This window comes from Sceloporus occidentalis, unplaced genomic scaffold (assembly GCF_023333645.1).
Source record: "Sceloporus occidentalis isolate IW3139 unplaced genomic scaffold, rSceOcc1.0.p SCAF_10, whole genome shotgun sequence".
Lineage (NCBI taxonomy): Eukaryota > Metazoa > Chordata > Lepidosauria > Squamata > Phrynosomatidae > Sceloporus > Sceloporus occidentalis.
This window is the reverse complement of record NW_028316990.1, coordinates 5599575-5620856: the sequence shown is the minus strand read 5'-3', so window position 1 is coordinate 5620856 and position 21282 is coordinate 5599575. Positions and strand designations below refer to the sequence as shown.

Here is a 21282-nt window from a genome sequence, read left to right as displayed (position 1 = left end):
CCTGGATTCTCAGTGATTGGGCAGCATATAAATAAATCCTATTGTGATTATTGTTGTTATTATTATTATTCCTGCTTTCCTTTTGTCGCTGAAGCATTCACAGGGAAGTCTTGAAAAAGACATTTTTATTAACGAAAGATCCCGTTAATAAAATGACATTTCAGAAGTGCGACGGATGATCCCACGTCCGGTGCTTCTGAAACATTTGGGTAACACTTCAGCAACGGTTGGGTAGCGGTAAGTGCCTCATGTGATAAATTCCTAGGAGAGAAAATTGTCTCATCCCGACAAATAATGGGTCATATAATAATTTGCAATGAATGCATGGCTGATAGCTTTCAAAGCCTGAACACTGTGCATTCAAAGCAAGTACTTTATTAAAACAGGGCTATAATGAGCATGATTTGTCCCTTCTTTTGAGATGCTTCCCAATTATTTTCCATGTGTCTAATTTTCAAGAGAAAACCAGCGGTAGTTATTAAGCAAAGGTCTTTGTTTTGGAGGGAACGTGCTTTAGAAAACATCTTTTTGAAAGCCAAGCCAATGAGATCACCCACGCGACCCAGTTCAGCCTGAGCATTTTGAACCAGAGGCAACCCAAAACTTTCTCCAGGGGACAAAAGCCTTTGGGGAGGAGGTGGGAGTTAACCATCAAACTAGTTCAGGGGAAAAAAGTTTTGATATATTTAGAACTAAGTGTAGCCTAAGGCTAGGATCAGCGTGCACAACCACTGAAACTGCTGAACTCAAAATGAACTTCAGGGACTTTCTGAACCAAATTATTCAGCTATATTCAGCTATATTCCCATGAATCACATAAGAATAGAGATATATTTCCGACCAATCATTGTAGTCTACAGATAGTAGGGCTGTTTTCTGGAGAACCTTCAAGTCATTTCACCAGACTGAAAACTAACTTAGGCCGTCTCCAGACAGGCCTTGTAGCACGTAATGATTACGTGCTAGGGTTGCCTTGGGGCATCTCTTACAGACGGCCTGCAACCCTAGTATGTATTCCGTACGTAAAAATGGTGGCACCCTGTACACAAGTGCCGCCATTTTGACATGTCCAAATGGCGTGACGTGGACGTGACGTCTTCGCGCCGTGTCAGACCGCTTGTGAAAAGGAGCTCCTTCCCAGAGGGCACCTCGTTTTCACGGCCACTAGATTGCCACAGGAATGGTGCCGGGGGAAAGGGGCTGAGCGGCCCCTTTGTCCCCTGGCTGCGGCTCCCGGGGTGTCCTGGGGCATGAAGCCCCAAGGACATCCCTTTTTGGGACCAGGGAGGAACGGCATTTTGCTGCTTCTCCCTGGTCCTAAAAAGTGCCGTATTGGGGCATTTGGGCTGTCGCTGTGGCTCCCCTGGCCCCAATACGTGGCACAAAGGGGTGTCTGCAGGCCGCCCCAAAGGGGTGGTCTGTATACCACCTATGGCACCTGCACCTTTAGTGGTTGATTACAAGATAGAATTTCAGCAAGTGTTTCTCATCATGCAACCAGGTTAGTCCTTACCATTGATTACAATAACCAAGACCAATACAAACTGCAGCCCAGCAAATTCATCTATGACGTTTCCTATCCCTTCTATTAACAATATGGCCCAACTTCATACAAGGCAGTTTCTCACATTGCTAACTAGAGCATGGGAGTGTTTGCGCATAGAATAGGGAAAACATGCATGGAGTAGATTTAGCCTGCAACCCATCCAAACACAAGATTGTTGGAACATGTTATGTAAATGTCCATGTGTGATCTCAGCTTGAACATCTGAGAATCTCAACTCAGTGTTATCAACTCACTTCCATGTCTTTATACAATGTCTCCATTTCCCAACTTGCTTGACAGTAACAAGGTATTTTGGGGAGTTATGCTCCATGACATTTGTACCAATGAAACAACCACATCAAGAGTATTCCTGCCCACAACAAGTAAAGGCATCCTTCCATGCAGGACCAATACATCCCATCTAAACCAGTATCTTGCTCTTCCCAGTGACTAGCTTGTTGGTTTTGGGGAGCTCATAAAGACAGCATGGAAAGAATAGTCTTCTTTCTAGCTTTTGCTCTTCAGCCTCTATTATTCAGTCATGATATCTGTGAGGCTCCACTTAGTGCAGGGCTGGAGAAAACATGGCTGTTGGGTGTTTGTGACTCCTCAAGCCATCACCAAAGTCTCTAGTCCCTCTCAGTAAAATCGACAATATTTTCCCAAAAACTTTTAAAACATACACCAAAGATGTTGTCTTTGCTCCTCTCAACTTCTCCAGCATGCCCTAAATGGATGAAACCAAAACCAATCGCATGTCAACTGACACCGAGATGGTGTTTTACACATACAGAAGTCTTCTTGTACTTGCAGGTGCACTTTTTTTTTGGCCATGGCATAATGCCCATATTCAGTTGACAGCTGTGCAACTGGTGCTTTGCAAATGTACCTGTTGCATGTGCAGCTGTGCATTCTTAGATGGTGCATAACTTCTCATCAGTTTGAGTCACTTGATTCACTGAAACAGTAGACACGTTGGCAGATGTGACATTAGCTGCACAATGTCAGTATTCAACACAAGGGTGTAATAGTTACTGAACTACAGACATGTACATTTGCACTATGCAAGCATGGTGCAGTACTTCTGTTGTCGTTTCCAATTTCCAGAAAAAGGCACTCATGAAGCCCTCCTGGGATATATAAGGGTGAAAACTTTACCCCGTCCCCAGGACTGTAGCCCAATCCAGCCTAATAGCCAATGATAGTTTGAATCTCTATGAATTTATCTAGTCACATTGTAGGTCACCGAACCTACCCTCCTTTCTTTGTAGCGAATTCCCCAAACTGATTATATATACTTTGTGTGAGAGCGTTTTCCTTTCATTGTGTGACGGACTGTGCCTTTTTATCAAACACTTCATTGCAATATTGCAGTGCTATCTTAGAAAATAAACAAATCTGTCAGTTTCGACTAAACCTTAAAAAAAGCTTCACTGCCCCATGGATATGGAAAGCAGCAGCTGAGATTGATATTTGTGAACAATTAGCCTTTTTAAAAAATCTTGGCATGTGTGTGCATGTGTGCTTTCCTTCACAAATGAAGCCAACACAAGGGATCCCTTTTTGCACCAGTTGTGCAAACCATACCCATGCAAACATCTTGCTCTTATGTGGAAGGCAAGATATTTTCCAGAAACTTGAGAATACTGAACAAATAGGATACAGTTTGTCTTGATGATAAACAACATCATACTTAAATTTCTTCCCATCTCTTTTCTAAACCAGGTTCAGAATAAGGTTTTTTTAATCTATACTCTTAGGTTTGCTGTCTTGCATTAGTTTTACATCCTAGTACTAAATAATCAAGAAACAATTGCATTTCTCTTCTTCAATTTTATTTTCTTTCTCCAGGTAACTATTAAGCTATTGCATTATCTCCCTCTGCCTGATGCGCACACAGACTGGTGCTTAAATGGCAATATGATTTATATATTGATTTACAAATCCCCTGGAAGGAAAACCATGTGCTGCAAACAGGAATAATAAAGCTGCAATCCAGTCCTAACCATTGACGAATGGTAGATGAAGCCAGAGGTCAGAAGCGAAAAGGATGTCTGCATCTTTTTAGATAGGGAGGATTATTTTGCTGGACATAATCCTTGTCCAAGGCCTTTGAGCCCAACTCAAGTGAGAAACCAACTGGAGGAGCCTTTGGCTATTTTGTCCAAGTTATAGCTATGAGTGCGATTTTCCTCAAATCTTGTACAGTAGAAGATTGTTGTACTGGATAAATCTAGGCAAACTGAACCCTCTCCATTAAAAACAGCCCTGCGCAGAGGAAGAGATGCCCAAAATTTGCAAACAAAATCCCTTCAGCTGAATTCTTCATAGGATATGGGTGGGCAAAATGTATTGTGGAGCCTCTAGGGCCATTTTTATGGCCTTCAGACGTTTAACCTTGCTCTAAGAGGAGGAAAATGCTGTAGGGGCCAGTGCTTATCATAGAAAGAAAAGGATGGGAAGGTAGAAATCTGAAGGGAATTCAGGGATGTGACCGGCACATACACCTTCACCTATGCACACCCTTTTTCAATTTTTATATCCCATTTTCCCATTTATGCACTGTGCCTTTAGGATCTCACCTTCAACAGTTCCTCCATATCTCCCCTAGTTCTTCAGCTTGGCTGTCTTACTAGAGAAATAGGTTGCAAGATATTTAATCATTCTAAGCCATTCTTTAAAAAAGGCATTAGCACATCAAAGCAATGAAAAGCCAGTGGGAGAAAGAAAAGTGATTCCTTTGTACAGAGCCCGCAAGTTCATGTACAATGCGCTTGCCACGGTAAAAGTGGACCATCTGTAGGGGGTTAAATGTGGTAAAAGGAGGACACAAAGAAACAGAGAGGGAGAAAGAGCCGCTAAATAATGGCACCTAAAATTCAATTAAGCAAGAGTTAAAGGAACTTTTAAAGTTGCAGTGTTCTACAGATCGGTCACTGCTATATCCTTTTAAAGGGTGCTCCTCAATTCAAAAGAAACCAAACTGAATTGTTAGCTAAGGACTTGGACCTGATCTGCCCAAAGTCAATAGACAACTTATTCTCATTGATTTTTTTGTGTGTGGCAAAGCTGAGAAAGCTTTCGTTATGCATCTCTTTCTCTAACGCTTTGACTAGCTCCTGATACAGTTAATGGTCTAACATCAAGAGAAACAATTCAACAACATTGCAAAATCCAGCGTCCTTTAAAAAAGGAAAAGAAATTTACTCAAAAGTTCATTCACTCGAACTATGCACGGCAACACCATACCATCCAATATTTCACAAATAGCAACAGAAATAGAAGTTCTAACACCCTGATTCTCCTTCCACTTTCTAAGAATCTTAGGACTTTAGGGAAAATGGGAAGGTTAACCAAAGCTTAATCTGGGGTCATCCAAGGTATTTCACATAATTTCTCAAAAGACTTTCAAACGATGTCGCACAAAAACGCAAGGCAATCCGAATACAGTCGCGAGACAAACCAGGGATAGCTAAATTCAGAAAAATATTGAATTTATAAATCCTTTTTCACTGCGAATTCACAGTCGATTCGCTGCACAAAATGCACCTCCAGTTCGGCCATGGGATTACTGCTGTCCATGGGATCCTCTCCTTCTTGCACATGCGCAAACATGTTAATTCAAAATCAAGAAGCCGATGGGTATGTATTCGTGTGATGAGTTCATTCGCATTCGCACAGCTTTCTCTTTTGGATGGACGCTGTGTTTGTCTCTGTGTGTGATAAGCTACCACATAATTTCTTACATTTTCGGATTGCCCCCTGCCCTCTCTTCTTCTTCTTCCAGGACAGTGATACATTCTTCCATGTGAAAAAGTCCTTAGGATCCTTCATATGGCTACTTACTATAAGAAGAATTTTGAAACCCACTATTGATCTGAACTTAGACCAGTTCCCACAAAGATTTCCTTTCTAGACACCACTGCACAACTGTATAATGAACAAATAAGTGCACCTTATGACAACATACCCTCCAATGTTTCACAAATGTAGACCAGGACACATAGCCATAGCACGTGCATTTCTATACCACTTACCGATGTACCACTTTACAAAATGTAAGCTAATTGCCCTCAACAAGTTGTATGGCCAAGATAGCAAATATTATTCACAAATGCAGATAAGCCAGGGAGGCTACAACAGTTTGCTTCTGCCCGTGTCTTCCGGAAATGGCAATATTCTAGAAAATGACTTGCAAATAGCCTTCGAAGTCTGTGCGGCTTTCAAAGGCCTTTTCACAGCTGGACGAAATTGCTGAAATTACTCAAGAAGAAACTTAGTGAAGAACTCCATCCCCATTATGACTAATATTCCTCTGCCTCTGTCTTACATAAACTCTCTCTCATACAATTGGATCGGACAAAGACTTTATCACCGTGCATGTGTGGATGTGCTGATCGGTGTGAGGATGTCCTTGTACATTTTTGTGATGGTTAAAAAACCACTGCGAAGCTCATTATTTACTTTTACATTTCCATCCCTCCACATCCTCACTCCCAAGCCCATGTACAGCTGTCTACCAACTAAGGCTACACTCTGTGCCTCTGTTAAAATGGGCTGCAGCGTGTGAAAGCTATGCCAAACACAATGTGTAGGCCTTTGACGTGTCTTTACACTCTGTTCTTTCTGCAACGGAAGAACATCATTGCACCTCCCTACTGAGATTTCGATCTGCTGGGAGATTGTAGAGAGAAGGTTAATAATCAGTTAGAAAACCTGCCCTCGTCGGTTAACAAATAAAGGAACAGAGTACATACTAAAACATAGGTCCTCACAGAAGGAGGAGAATGATATTATTTTTCTGCGCAAAAAAGACCACATGCAAATACTGTGCACAGTGTTTACAAATTGTCTTTGCAAATGGCACAAAGAGTTTCTCACAGCAGGAAGAAAACTGTTCAGATTACTCATTGCTTCCTTCCAGAACAAAATTAGTGAACAATTACATCCCTAGCAATGCAGCAGACGAAGAAGTTTTAAAAGATGATATGAAGTCAATGGAAGGCACAGGTCTTTTGGAAATTCTCTGATTAGGATTCAGACAGACATTTGTTGAATCTGCTGCAAGGCAAAATTGGTTTGCTGGCCTCTCAGTATCCCTTTGCTGGAGAATCGCAGTTCTGCAAGACAGCAGAAGGACTAGTTTATGGGTCTCTATACTGGCTCTGTTGAAAATAGTATAAGTAGAACAGCTTACAGTGGGACAGCTCTAAGCCAGAACTAGCTACTACAACAACCTCAGATGTGTTGATTAAGACAACTTGACACATCAGCTTTCCACAAAGACATCCTAGTCAGTTAATTTCATTATCAACCAGTAAAGTTTATATTGTGTTGACTGGTGGTGGTGGATCCAAGACTTGTCTAAAAATTGAAAACTGTTTATCCCATTTCCCTAACAGGACACCTTTCAACTTAGGCCCGATACAGACTGGTGCAAAGCACTGGCCGGGGATCGATTTTAGGGCTTGGGATAGCAGAGCGTCCAAACGCTCCTGAGCCCTAGTGCGCCATAATGGCTTGCCCCCATCCACACAGGGACCACCATGATGATGTATGCACAGCGCCACATCCAAATGGTGTGGTGCCATGTAGACATCATCATTGCACACGAGGGCACCAATGGTTGTGCCGTTTGGTTGCTGTGGCCTCCGTGTGGGGCAGAAAATAACAGCGTCTCGGCACTCCTTTCTCCCCATCTGTATCCCCCCTTAGTCACCCATCAATTTAGAGCAATCCCATGAATTTCATAAGATTTTCTTCGCAAGGAGGCAGTTCTGCCATTGTCTTCCCTTGAGACTTTATCTGTGGCACCTGGTCCTCCAAGGTGGCCTCCCATCCAAGTACTAACCAGGGCTAACCCTACTAAGCCTCCAAGATCATCATATGGGATCTGGTGCCTTCAGGATATCTAGCTCATTCCTGGACAACAAAACCAGGAGTTAAGAATTCTGAAAGCTGCAGTCTAACAACATTAGAGGGTTGAATGATTCCCAATCCTAGTGTAACCTCTGGCTCATCACCCAATTACCTGCCCCATTTCAATTGCTTTTTCTAAACAGGACCAGAAAGATTGAACTGAAGGGGTTCAGTCCCAACTTGGTTAGCTAACCAACAGACCAGTATACTACTTTTCAAAATATTGGCTATTGCAGGTTGAGTCTTCCTTATCTGGAATTCTGAAACCTGAAATATTCTGGAATCCAGAGTGTCCACATGAGCGGCTGAGATAGTGAAACCTTTGTTTTCTGATGGTTTGGTATATAATTTTGTGCATGATTTCATGCACAAAATTATTAAAAATATTGTGCACAAAACCACTTTCAGGCTGTGTGTACAAGGTGTACAGAGCATTTAAATGATTTCAGTGTTAAGACACGGGTGCTATCTCCATGATCTCATTATGTATATGCAAATATACCCAAATCCACAAAAAACAAATAAACCTGAAAGCCAATATATTTCTAGTTCCAAGCATTTTGGATAATGAAGATTCAACCTGTACACTCTAGTGATTTTTTAAAAATGAAAACCTCTGGTTATTTTATTTTTAAAATATGTATCTTCCAAATTCTGAAGTCATTTGAGAACTACTTCTAGGATAGACACAGAACACAGCAAGCAAAGAAGTAATACTTGGACAATTACAGGCATGAAGTAATTGTGTGCCATAAAATTACACTTGCACATTACTTTCCCAATATAGGTGTGTTGTGCAAGGCTTGTTAAAAGGCTTCAAAATGGGGGGGAAGTTCCACATCAACAGGCTTTTTTATGTAGCTTATGTAATGTTCAGGGAGGAAGCCAATAAAATATATTAGCTTACGCTTATGTTCCGGTTATCGTGCTGCTGAAAAATTATCGGCTAAGATGAAAGGCCAGGTATAATATATAGTTTCTTCTTACAGTGGCTGTTTGAAATTGAATTTCTGTGTTGGAAAAGTACAATTTACTACAATCCTAGGCTCTGAGCATGGGTTTGGGGTGGATCCTGAGCAGGTCTACTCTTGCAACAACCGAAAGGACTATGGCCACAAAGGGGTCACAACAAGGAGCAATGCATGCTCTCAAGCAGCCATATTATCCTTGTTTTTCTCAGCTAGTCACACTTGTCTCATCATTGGCACTTGTCTCATCTCAGCTACACATGCACAGCATATATCTGCTCTGCAATGAAGAGAGGACAACAATACCCAACAGTCTTAGCTGACATAGCCAGTGGTGAGGACAAAGCCAGATATGACCAGCTCCCAGGGCATACTGGCTTCATTTGCACTGCAGAATTAACCCAGTTTGACGTCACTTTTACTGTCATGGCTCATTGACATGGAATCCTGGGATTTGTACACTGTTGTGATACTAGAGCTCTCGGACAGAGAAAACTAAATAGCTCACAAAACTAAAAATCCCAGATTCCATAGCAATGAACCCTGGCAGAACCATAGCATTGAACCAAGGAGTTGTCAAACTGCATTATTTCTGCAGTGCAGATGCAGCCACAGACGTTAGAGTGGTTGCCTAGCAATTGCATGGACCACACAAAGGCTCAACTCCATTCCTTAAACCTCTGCATGGACCACGTTCCCAATTGGCTCAATTGGTGAAGTCTCTCCAGTTCCTTCAGTGGATATGAAATCTAATCATTGATGGTGAAATGGTGAAATTTGCTTCCTCTTCTTCCCAGTCATGTCCTGAATATCCTCATATTTCTGTTGTCATCAGTATTTTTCAAGTTACTTGAGCAACTTAGTAAAAAATGCATGGAATCAGGGTGCAACTCTCACTAAAGCTTTAAGCCTGAACCCTAAGTAAACCCATAGGAGACCTACATGTTGTTCCCTTTTATACTTTACGTTTATTATTTATTAATCCCTTTCTTCATTTTCTCTACAACTACTCCTAGAATAGCTCACATATGTGCACCAAGGGGTCCCTGGTTTTGGTACTGCTCTGGGCCATTGACCTGTTTTGATCTGGTCATGCCTCCACCCTCATGGAATCAAGGGAAAACCCCATCCCTGACATTGTCCTTGGCCAACCCAATTCATCAAAGTGAACATATTTACAGGTGTGCATGAATGCCATGAAACCCACTGGGTGACTCTGGGCAAGGCACATGCTCTCAGCCTCAGGGGAAGGCAATGGCAAACATCCTCTGTATAAATCTTGCCAAGAAAAACCCTTAGGGTTGCCGTAAGTTGGAAACGACATGAGGGCAAACAACAACAGTAACAACAACAATGGATGCACATATGTGCATATGTATATGCACACTCAACAAGATAGAATGCACACAGTAATTGTCTATACACTAACTCAGACCACTTCTCTTTCTACTGTGATGCTATCCACTCTGAATGTCAGTCTCAAAGGCTTCAGGCAAAGGCCTTTCGAAGTGACTCCTGTCTGATCTTTTCCCTTTTAACTGGAGCATCTGGATGAAAATCATGTACTCCCTCACTGGGTTATATAACAGTCAAGTATCCCATTAGTGTCTTACACATCCATAAACCCCCCACAAAAGCATTCGAGCAGTTATGTCCAATGTGAAATGGCTGCCTTCAGTTCAAGATTACAGAAATGGAGCTACACACTGTGAGCCATTGCATACAGATGCATGTTATACATTGATACATACTGTGTCTTGTATATTGAAGTGCATTGCATTGCGTGAACATTTCCTGCTGCAATTCAAGACAATTTCAACCCATGATGATCCCATGATTGAGACACAACCAGGACCCTTTGTCCTCAGCCTCTCCACATTCAGTTCATTTAGGCTCCTATCCATAGCCACCTTGGTTGAATCAATCCATCTGGTATGCAGTCTACCTCTTTTTCTCCTCCCATCTATCTTCCCAAGCATTACTATTTTATCCAATGAGTCATTCCTTTTCAAGTTGTGGCTGAAGTACGACAGCCGTAATTTGGTCATCCTGGCTTCTAGAGCTCAGGATTGATCTGTTCCAATACCCATTTCTCCTGGACATCAATGGTATCTTCAGCACTTTTCTCTAGCATCACATCTCAAATGAGTTTAATTTCTAATAAAGTGGTGTTGCACAACTCCATAGTCTTCATGCAGAACCTTGGCCACTATCTCAATCTCTCCAGAAATTTTCTCAGCTCTTTCACCTGAAGTGGGATCCCAAATTCTTCTCAAGAACCTTCTCAGATGTTAGCAATGCTCCATCTCTAGCCTAATCTGTTGCACTGACCAAAGGGAAGAATCTATTTTATTTGAACATTACTTAGGTTTTATTTCCCTTCCGTGACTTGATTCCACCCTTCCTCTGTCATACAAACAACAAATGCCACTGCCAAAATATTTAGAAAACCCACCCATATTGGATAAAGACAGGGGATACACATACACACAGCATGCAGCATGAATTATTATAACAAGAACATTGGTAAGAGAATTTAGCTCAAGGATATTCAATATTTAACAATATAAATATAAATTACATATGGTAAACAGCCATTAGGCCCTTCACTTTTTATTAGGAGAGGGGTTTGAGCATTCAGCAGTTTATTACTCTGAATAATGCAATCATTCATTTACAATATGAAAATGGGGAAAGCAGCACTCTTTCTCAAATAGGTTGGTTTTAGACTGCAGTGTTATTGCTGATAGGTAAATGGTGCCTATGAGGACCAGAGGATAGAGCCAGAAATCAGTACCCTTAGATGAAATCCGGAAACCTCTTCTATACTGATCACTGGTCTGGGGGTAGCTGTTGTAGAATACAGGAATGGGGTAGAATTAGAAAGAAGCAATGATATCTCTCTCATCCCCTATTTTTTACATGAAGCTTCTTATTCTCAGTGAGATTATTGGTCCATCTAATTTAGCATTGTCTACTCAGGAGTTGACATCTTTGTCTCTTGTGTTGTTTTTGGTCTACAATCCTCTCATTCCTAGGCCTCATTCCCACTATATTTTAAACCAGTTCGCAAATCAGACGGAAGTGGTTTAAATGACTCTGGTTCACACTTGAACTGAATCGCTAAAGCAATTCAGAGAGGGGGGCCATGCGTTAGACCCATTTAACCTGCATCTTTTTGATGCTGATTTTTCCGTGTCTTTTTGGATAAATCGATTCCGTGCAACTGTGAACCAGATGCAGATTGGAATCGATTTCAAGACTCGAGAGACTCCTGCAGGAAACAGTTTACATTGAATCAATTCATTCATCAATGTGAACCACAAGTGGGTTATTTTATTTTATTTTGCAGCAAAAAAGTCAATCGGGGCAAATGTAGTGTGAACCACGCTCCGCTGCCGAACCAATCCATTGATTCAGATTGCAAAGCGATTTATTTATAAGTGGGAATGTGGCTCTGATGGTGAAAGATGCAGATGTTGTTGTTCAAGAACATCTGAAGAGCCACAGCTGTCCATTTCTGATCTACAGTAACTGGTGACTCTTCGTGGTTGCAAACCCTTGTTACACAACAGAGGTGGAAGTTGAGGTTTTCAGCACCGGGGACTTATGGACTGCAAGTGACTTCACCTTCCTTATTTTGTTGCACAGTACATAAGTCATATACCTGATGCTTTTTTTAAAAAAAGGATGTAGTGAATGAAGAAAAACAGAACTGACATGGAAAGTTGCCCAAAGGAAAATGTCAAGCACAAGTCAAAGCTTCCAAGTCAAGCAAAATATCCAAGAAATGTTAGGGGAAGCCGAAGAAGTGTAAATAATGGCATAGTGCTTCAGACAGGAATCAAGGACTTCAGACAATAGTTCTTGCTGGTCTGAGATGGGTACTTCAGATATTTTGAGCCAAGATGGCTAACATCAAGACCAGAATGCTCCTAAGCCCAGAAACCAGGTGATCCCAGGCCTTATTTCAACTTACAAATAAATTGGTTTGAGACCCAAATCGATGGAGCAAGTCGACAGCAGACCGTGGTTCCCACTACATTTGCCCTGATTGCAATTTCCCCCTGTAAAATAACCCACTTGTAGTTCACATTCATGAATGAATTGATTCAAAATGGACCCGCTCCAGCCAGCCGAAGGGGAAATTTAAATCGATTCCTATCCACATCTGGTTCACACTTGTGCAGAATCAATTTATCCAAAAAGACACAGAAAACATCAGCGTCAAAAAGACGTGGGTTAAATGGGTCTAGTGCATGGACCCCCTCTCCAAATGGCTTCAGCTATTATGTTCAAGTGGGAACCATGGTCATTTAATCCGGTTCAAACCTATTTGCGATCCGGTTTAAAAGGTCGTGGGAATGGGGCCCACATAGCCAATTCCCTTGGCAGGGCTCTTCTTTCCTCATTTATTTTTATTCGGCTAGGAAGTGTTCCTCAGTAGAAAAGATGAGTGGATCCTCCCGGTAGATGGAGATTTCTTATCTGGTCTGCAAAGATTATTGGACTAGCTTTTTCTTTCTCCAAAACCCCAGTAGAGACTACAGATGGTGCCTGATGCTGACTCCGCACTCATCTGGCACTTGCAGAAGCTGGTCAAATCCCCTCAATTCAGCTGTTCATGAATTACAACAGTGATAGCACATTTCACAGTATCAATGATGGATTTTGTACCCTCCTTCTCATTAAAAAAAAAAAAAAGCATTTCGCACATTATTCCAAGTTGACCTGATGCCTGTCTGGTATCTGTAGATTCGAAAGCTATTTAGCCAGAGAGCTCTGGCGCCACAGCAACCTGCAAATCCCACCATTCTGTCACACTGCGTCATGACAGTTAAAGAGGTATCAAACTGGACTATGTGTGCAATGAGGATGCAGCCTTCAACAAGTAACTATCTGTGGCTAGGGCCATCACTCTTTATCACAGACGAGTCGTGAGAAAAAAGAACTTTTTAAACAGTGGCTCACCTGGCATCCATCTTAATGTATTTTTGGCACTGAGCAAAGCCCTTTTAATTCTCCTGGGCTTTCTAAATAAAGATTTGAATTTAAAACTTTAAATTGTAAATCTCCACAATAAATCTATGCAACAGCTTTAGTACAGTTGTTTTGTTTAGCTTGATGGAATTTATTTCTTTGGCTCTCCACATCCATTGATTGTTGCTGTTATGTTTTAACCTCTAGATCTAGGCTCTAAAAATGTTTTGTTTTGCTTTGTTGATAATGGTTGTTTAGCTGGTTGCTTTAATGTATTTCTGTTTTATTCAAATTATGATTTCTTATACATACACAGACATTACCAAGAGAGCTGCTGTTATTCAGTGATTCAGAAATCAAATATTTTATAATAAACTTGTTTTATTCATAATTTTATTTATTATATTACATTTGTAATATAATAACATACAGTTGGTCCTCCATATCTACAGATTCTTTATTCACCAATTCAACCACCCAAGCCTTGAAAATATTCAAAAAGATATCAATTGCAAAAAGTAAACTTCGATTATGCCATTTTATATAAGGGACAACATTTTACTCTGCCATTGTATGTAATGGGACTTGAGCATCCATGGATTTTGGCATCCATGGGGGAACGAAACTCCAGTGAATAACAAGGACCCACTCTTAATTTATAAAATATATTTTATTCATAATAAATGAATAAAATACTTGAACTCATCACCCCTTTGAAATGGTCCACTCCTCTTTGCCAATATGGCTATTTACAGGCAGGTGGAAAATGGTGGTCATGGGAAGGGGAGAGAAAAGCATCCCACTCGGTTCCTATTGTTGGATTCCTATTGTTGGACTCAAGCAATATGAGACTGAAGGCAGTGTGCATCCAGGTACAGTGCGCCCTTTTTTTTACATGGGGGATCCGTTCTGGACCCCCCGGGTAAAAAAACCACGCATATGCTCGAGTCCCATACGGCGATGGTACACGTCTCTGTCACGTGCCCCATTCATCAAAATCGGATAAGCCACATATAACGCGGGCACATTGTACAAGGATAAAGCTGGACACTTCTTTTTCACCCCTTCCACCAGTCAGTAAATAGCAATGCTGTGTGTGTGTGTGAGTGTGTGTGTGTGTGTGATGGATTGGGAAAAAGATGGCCTTTGGGAAAGTGAAGAATGATATGAATATGGCATACGGCTGCCTCATAGAACTGTGCAGTACCTCTTCCTGATCCAGGACATTGTTGTTGTGGTGTAGTTATGTTCCTTCAAGTCAACTCTGGCTTATGGTGACCTGATTCTAGCACTTTCTTTTAGTTTAGGCGGGTATTTAGCCTTCTCTGCTCTGGTGCCACAATAAACAACAGTTTCCAGGATTCCCTAACACTGAGCCAGGGCAGTTAAAATAGTCTCAAACTGGATTATTTCTGCAGTGTCTTTTGGACCCTAGTCTAACATTCAAACCACAACACCCTTTTGGTGCTGCTAACTTATATAGAGGATCTTCAATGGCCTGATTCCCACTTATATTTAAACCGGTTTGCGATGCACTTTCACTCCCTGTCGGTGAATCGATTCCGAAAGGTCCATTGTTCCCACTATGAAAGCGGATCTTTTCATTATCCCCTAGTAATCAGTCATATAACCCAATCAGCCAATATTTAGCAGATCTGCTGTCTGTCCAGGATTTGCTACCTATTAAAGCTGTCGGAGACCTGTCCTTTATTCAGTCTGGCAGCCCTAAGTAGACATTGCCACAGAAATTGCAAAAATTCTTTGGCACCTTAAAGACTAACTAATTTTTATTATGGGATAAGCTTTTTGGGACTCCAGCCCACTTCATATACTCCTCTCTTGGCTAATTTGGAACCATTTCTGCTAACCTTTATTTTAGAGGAAACATGATAAGGAAACTTAATCCTCCGCAAGGGATTAGCAGTGGATTTGTATGTTATCACATCCCAGATTCCTCATCGCGTTTGTTTTCCGTACTGTGCTCCAGGGGAAGTAACTTTATTCCATTTCACACTGGCTTTAGTCTCCATTCTCCAAAATCCTGTTTTTTGAGGAAGGGGTTTGCAGTCACGGTACAGTGTTTACATGTTCCAGAAGAATGGCTAAGTTAGTCAATGGAAATGGGACAAGACAAATGCTAACATACCGTAGCGATCTTCTGTCTTGCTGCAGCAAGAACTTCCATGAGCAAGAGCTGATTTATCAACAGGGCTGGCAAAAACAGCAATGTTAACAGATGACATTTTAACTTTCTCCCACACATTGGCAGCTTGTGGCTTCCAGGTGAGTGCGGAGGTGAATCTGCTCCATCCTTTAGACAGAAATTTGCAAGAACAAGCCAAGTTGCTGAACCCAATTGGAAAAATTGGTTGCTCCCATGGGAGGCTAGGTTGGCTTTTCTCTATTCTCCTTCAACCAGCAAACAAAGACCTTTCTCTGAAGAATGGAAGAATGTATTCTCTGAAAATGCCAGCCACAGATGCTTGCAAAACGTCAGAAATAAACTCTTCTAGAACATGGCCACAGAGCCTGAAAAACCCACAAAAAACTGTGGATGCCAGCCGTGAAAGCCTTCAATTTCACAAACACCTTTCTATTTAGATCAGCTTTTGACAATTAACTGGTTGCTGCAAAGCAGTCTTTTAATGGGACAAGTATATTTTATCCTCATTGCTCTTAAATGGTTTTAAATTTGTTCTGTTTTTAATAGGATAGTGTATTTATTTCCCCCTCAAATGATGACTATTGCTATTCCTGACAACAGTACAACCATTAAATCAATAGGATTTACCCATGTGCTGACTCCACCGTTCAGCTATCAATTGAATCTCCAGGTGCTGTAGCCTATATTTCAGAGAAAGGAACTGGAAAATCGCCTCTGAGGATTCCTCGCCTAAGAAAACTCTACAAAATTCACAGAATCCCCTAAGTCAGTGTCCAGCTTGAAGGCACATACGCATACACTCTCTAGATGGGACTAAGTGACAAGACGCCAACCTGTGTCTTACTATTATGATTGCTTTTAGCCATGTTTTGTTTTAGTCTATGCTATGAGACACCTTGGGCCCTGCATTGGGAATAAGGTGAGATAAATCAATGTGTCAAGGTCCAAGGCATTCATTTCACAGCAAGTCTAAAGAGGTATGCAAAGGCAACTGTTTTAATCCTACAAACTCTTTCCCATGCCTACACCATGGTTGGATGTCTGGTGACACTGGAGGTGGGCCATTTTTGTGGAAGGAAGGAATACACACTTACCCTCCATTGATTTTTTGTGGGTTTTTCGGGCTATGGGGCCATCTTCTGAAAATGCCAGCCACAGATGCAGATGAAACGTCAGGAATAAACTCTTTTAGAACATGGCCACATAGCCTGAAAAACCTACAAAAATCTATGGATGCTGGCCATGAAAGCATTTCACTTCACATTACTCTCCATTGTTGCTGTTGAAATGTGCCTTCAAGTTGTTTCTGACTTATGCTGACTCTACTATGGATCTTCTTTCCAAATTTTGTTCAGAGGAGGTTTGCCACTGCCTTACCCTGAGGTTGAGAGTATATGTCTTACTCAAGATCACTCAATGGGTTTTATGGCCAAGCTGGGGATCCAACCCTGGTCTCTAAAGTCATAGTCCAACGCTCAAACCACTTTGCCACACTGGCTCTCCATTCCACACTGGGAAAGGACTTGGGGCCCTTTCATACTATACAGTTATAGCATTATGATTCCACTTTGACTACTGTGGTTCCTTCCTATGGCATCTGCAGTTTAGAGAGAGCTGTTTAGCATTCTCAGCCAGAGATTTGTAGTGCCTCCCCAAGCTACAGCCCCAAGGATTTTGCAGGAAGGAGCTAGGCCATTTAAAAGTGGAATCATAGTGCTATAATTGTATAGCGTGAAAGGGATAAAGATGCCGAATGAAGAAAACTTCACATCCTTATACTTAGCATCTCAACTTTCTTTATATAGCCTAGCTGGGATTATGCTGGCAAATAACTCTGTAGCTCTACTATTCAATCAGGGCACATTTTGCTCGGTGCACTTCTGCAGTTTTCAGTTGTCATTTAAAAATCATAATCATAATCATAATCACATCAAACATCAGCCTGTCCTCTCCACATCACAAGCATCCCAGAGTAATGTTTCTTCCTTCTGCCCTGCTCTTTATTTAGTGATGGTATCTGTTTGGGAGTATGTGAAGACAGAAATTAAATGAATGAATAAAACCTTACCTCTAGCTAAGAGCGAGTCCAAAATATGCATGTATAAATGCCACGCGAGAGCAACAGATACTGAATGCTATTTGACAGGATATAACCTCTAATTTATATCAGGCCTAAACATCTCCTGCCTGCCTCCTGTTTAGTTTAAACATATCGCCATTTGGCTTTCATTCAGTCATTTTGGTTATCATCTCGAGACGCGAACACATAGCAAGTGACCTTCAAAATCTCCAGCCACGCAGAGCAATAACGTTTATAGGGCCAGTAATATTAACAACCTAATTCCAAAAGACAGAACAGTGTTTGAAAAGTTGAAAAAAGGAGATAACCTAAATATTGACCTCTATTAAGTTAAGAAACTGAAAAACAACACCCTCCCAAAGGAGAAAGCACACCCTAAAGAGGAGATCGCTTCATCATTTGGGACAATGCTGACAGTTTAAATACAAAATAGGATAACAACCCCAGAGTGTGCTGTTCTACACACATCTCCATACTGTAATAAATGACTGTGGCCCTCCAGAACTGACATCTATCAATGAGATCCTCATTTAGTACTAGGTCCCAGAACTGATCAAATGGTAGACAGCAATAGAAAAAGAGGAAGACCACACACCAGATGGATAGACTCAGTGAGAGAAACCATGGGCCTGAATCTATAGGACCTAAGCAGAGCAGAGGAGGCTAAGGTGACTTGGAGATACCTCATTCTCAGGATCACCATGAATTGGATGCAGTTGGGGTCAACTCAAGAGCAGTTAACCACAAAGTCAACCCAGGGTGGACTTTCCACCTCATTGACACAGCGGCCACAACCCACCATTGCCTCCAGATATTTTCCAGGATTCAGACATGGAATCTGAGCCTGCAGAGAACCCTGGAACTCTCCCTGTTGAAGGGCAGCCATGGAGGCACAAAGTTATGACCCACCTGCAGATAACATATCAGAGGAGTCAGCTGAGGAGGCAGCACAGCCTCCAAGTCCATGGACCCAGTGAGTTGAGAAAAGAGCAGAGCAGAAGCAGTCAGTGAGGTACCTTGTCAAACAGCAAATGAAGCAGTCTTAACTATGGGCAGCTGGCTGCAGCCCATTGAAGAGCCTCCTCTATCTGTTTCTGGAAATAAGCATCTACTGTCTAACTAGTGTTCCTGCATCCAGTTCATGACACCTATAACTCTGACCCTTGGATTGCCTGGCAACCCTGTCTGACTCTTGGACCTTAAACTGGCTGAGTCTAAAAACCTCAGACCAGCTGATGACCCTGCTTCATTATTAGAACCTAGCCTGGCCTGACTAAGCTTCTGCAAATGGACTCTCACAGGCAAAGATGCTTCAATAAGTCTTGTTGATTTATGGCCCCTGCCTTAGCTGCAGTTTTCTTACAACACTGAACAAATGGCCTCCTCCTTTGCATGGTCTGTGAGTGAGACAAAGATGACTCTGAACATTAATGAACTACAGTTCCCATTACCCTTCACCACTTGTCTGTGCTGACTGTGGTTAATGACAGTTTCAGTCTAACAGCACCTACAAGGCCCTACATATTTCACTATATATACAGAGTTCACTGCATCAAGAAATATTTCTATTGGCATAAGAATTCTAAAAGACCTGTGGACGCATAGCATCAATATGAACAAACGTATATAATGATGATGATCTTCAGGTTCAGAATATGATTTACACTGTTGCTTGTCAGTGTACATTGTATCCCCCTCTTTTTAAAAAAAAGGTATGGGGTGAAAGCCAACTTCATGTCTTACATGTAGTGGAGAAGTGAATCAATTGAATTTATGTTAGTGTTGATTTATCATTCAGTAACTGATCCATTCTAGTTTGGATTAGCAATTGGATTTAGGCTTTTGCTTAAAAGAGTTTGACATTAAAGGTCATATGGATTAACCCATAATATTCTTAGTGTTTCCCAAGGGATGTTCACACAACATACAGTTCAACTGCCCCATACATGGCTTCCAGTTTATGTGGAAGCTGCATGGCAATTAAACAAATGGTGCATGCGCCCGTGGCACACATGCACCGCACTGCCACAAGCATGAACACCATTATACTGAATGAGGCTCGAGCATATGCGTTATTCGCCTTACATGAGGGGGGTTTGGAACAAATCCCCCATGTAAGGCAAGGCTCCACTGTTTATATATACACATATACATACACATGGCTGGCTGGTGAGTCTAATTTTTACTTTCTCCCACATGGTTGAATCTCAAATTGTGAAAAATCGACAATTTTTTTGAAAGTTTTCATCAAAAGTTGAGCCAAACCAAAACCCCTGCCTTGGCATGTTGGTCTACCATCAGTCCCAATCTTGGAAAAGTTCCTTTTTTGAACTACTGCTCCCATAATCCTCCAGCCAGCATACTGCCTGGCAGATTCAAAGAAGCGCCAGCCAAGAAAATAATAACTTTTCAAAGCTCTGCATCAGACCATATCAGTTCTTGGCAACCGGCTACTGCTTTGTCAGTGACCCAGTTTCTTTTCTATCTCTCCCACCTCCCTCTAGATGATTTTGTTTGGGAGAGGATTAAAAAAAAGGGACTCCTGATTATTCAAAGTTTTCTTGAAGCTATAATGATGGTGGAGATTAGCTCTGATCAGCAGTTTTAGGCTATATGCAAATTCCACAAAGTCCCAGGGTGAAGCAAGAGTATCAGATGTCCTCTGTTGCCTTCTCTTCACTCCAGTAAAGCCAATGCCCAACGGAGTTTCATCATGACCCATGCCCACCTGGACCCCTTATATATTCTACAGGCCATAAAGTATCAGGGAACATCAAAAGCCCAAGCCTGAAAGCTATGGTTTACAGCCAATAAGTAAATAAACCAACTAAACAAACCAATTCCCTTCTCTTTTTTTAATTAATCCCCTTTTTATGTTTTCCAGCCCTTTGGCTCCTGTAGCGAAAGCTAACTTAATAACATGCCACTAGATTTCTTGCCTTTCCCTTCCTTTCCTTCACAAATACACTTTGAGTGATTAAAAATCCTTTAATGAGGACTCTAGGCAGTATTCCACCACCGCTGCCCCCTCCATTTTCAATAAGCACACAATATTTTTAGGATTTCACAGACCAACATGGTGGATTGCCTTACCACCTGATGTCTATGAGCAAGATAGGTCTAATAGGAAAATAATAAGAATGGGAACATTGAGGGCAGCTAGGGAATAGAGTAAGAAATAGACAATAGAATGTGTGACTTTCCAGATATTGCTGGATTTCAGATCCTTTTAGATCTAGTCAGTATTGTCAATGATGAAGAATCATGGAAACTGCAACAGCTGGAGCAGACTAGACACCCCAGTCTTCAGTTGCACTGTTCCATTCTTGCCTGTCACATATTCCAAGAACATTGCACAGTACAGAGGAGTTGGATCAGACCAAAGCCTATCTTGCCCAATGCCTTGTTGATATGCTGGTCTGTTATAGGCTGTGCAGACCAACAGGAAAAGACAACTTGGGGACAGAGTCGGGGCGTAACGTCCATATGATGCATGCCCCGACTCTGTCCCCAGGTCGGAGTGATGCCACGCACCACATCACATGTCACACAGCATCATGGTGCTCCTCTGATGCTGAGTCCATATGATGCAGTGCCAAAGAAGAGCCGTAAAGCTGCAGCACCA

The 21282-nt window shown here is 41.7% G+C and overlaps 1 protein-coding gene across 1 annotated transcript in view; it reads right to left on the bottom strand.

Moving 5' to 3' along the window:
* CDH13 (cadherin 13) overlaps positions 1–21282 on the bottom strand; it is a 669381-nt gene that overhangs the window by 235244 nt on the left and 412855 nt on the right. The window lies entirely within an intron of this gene.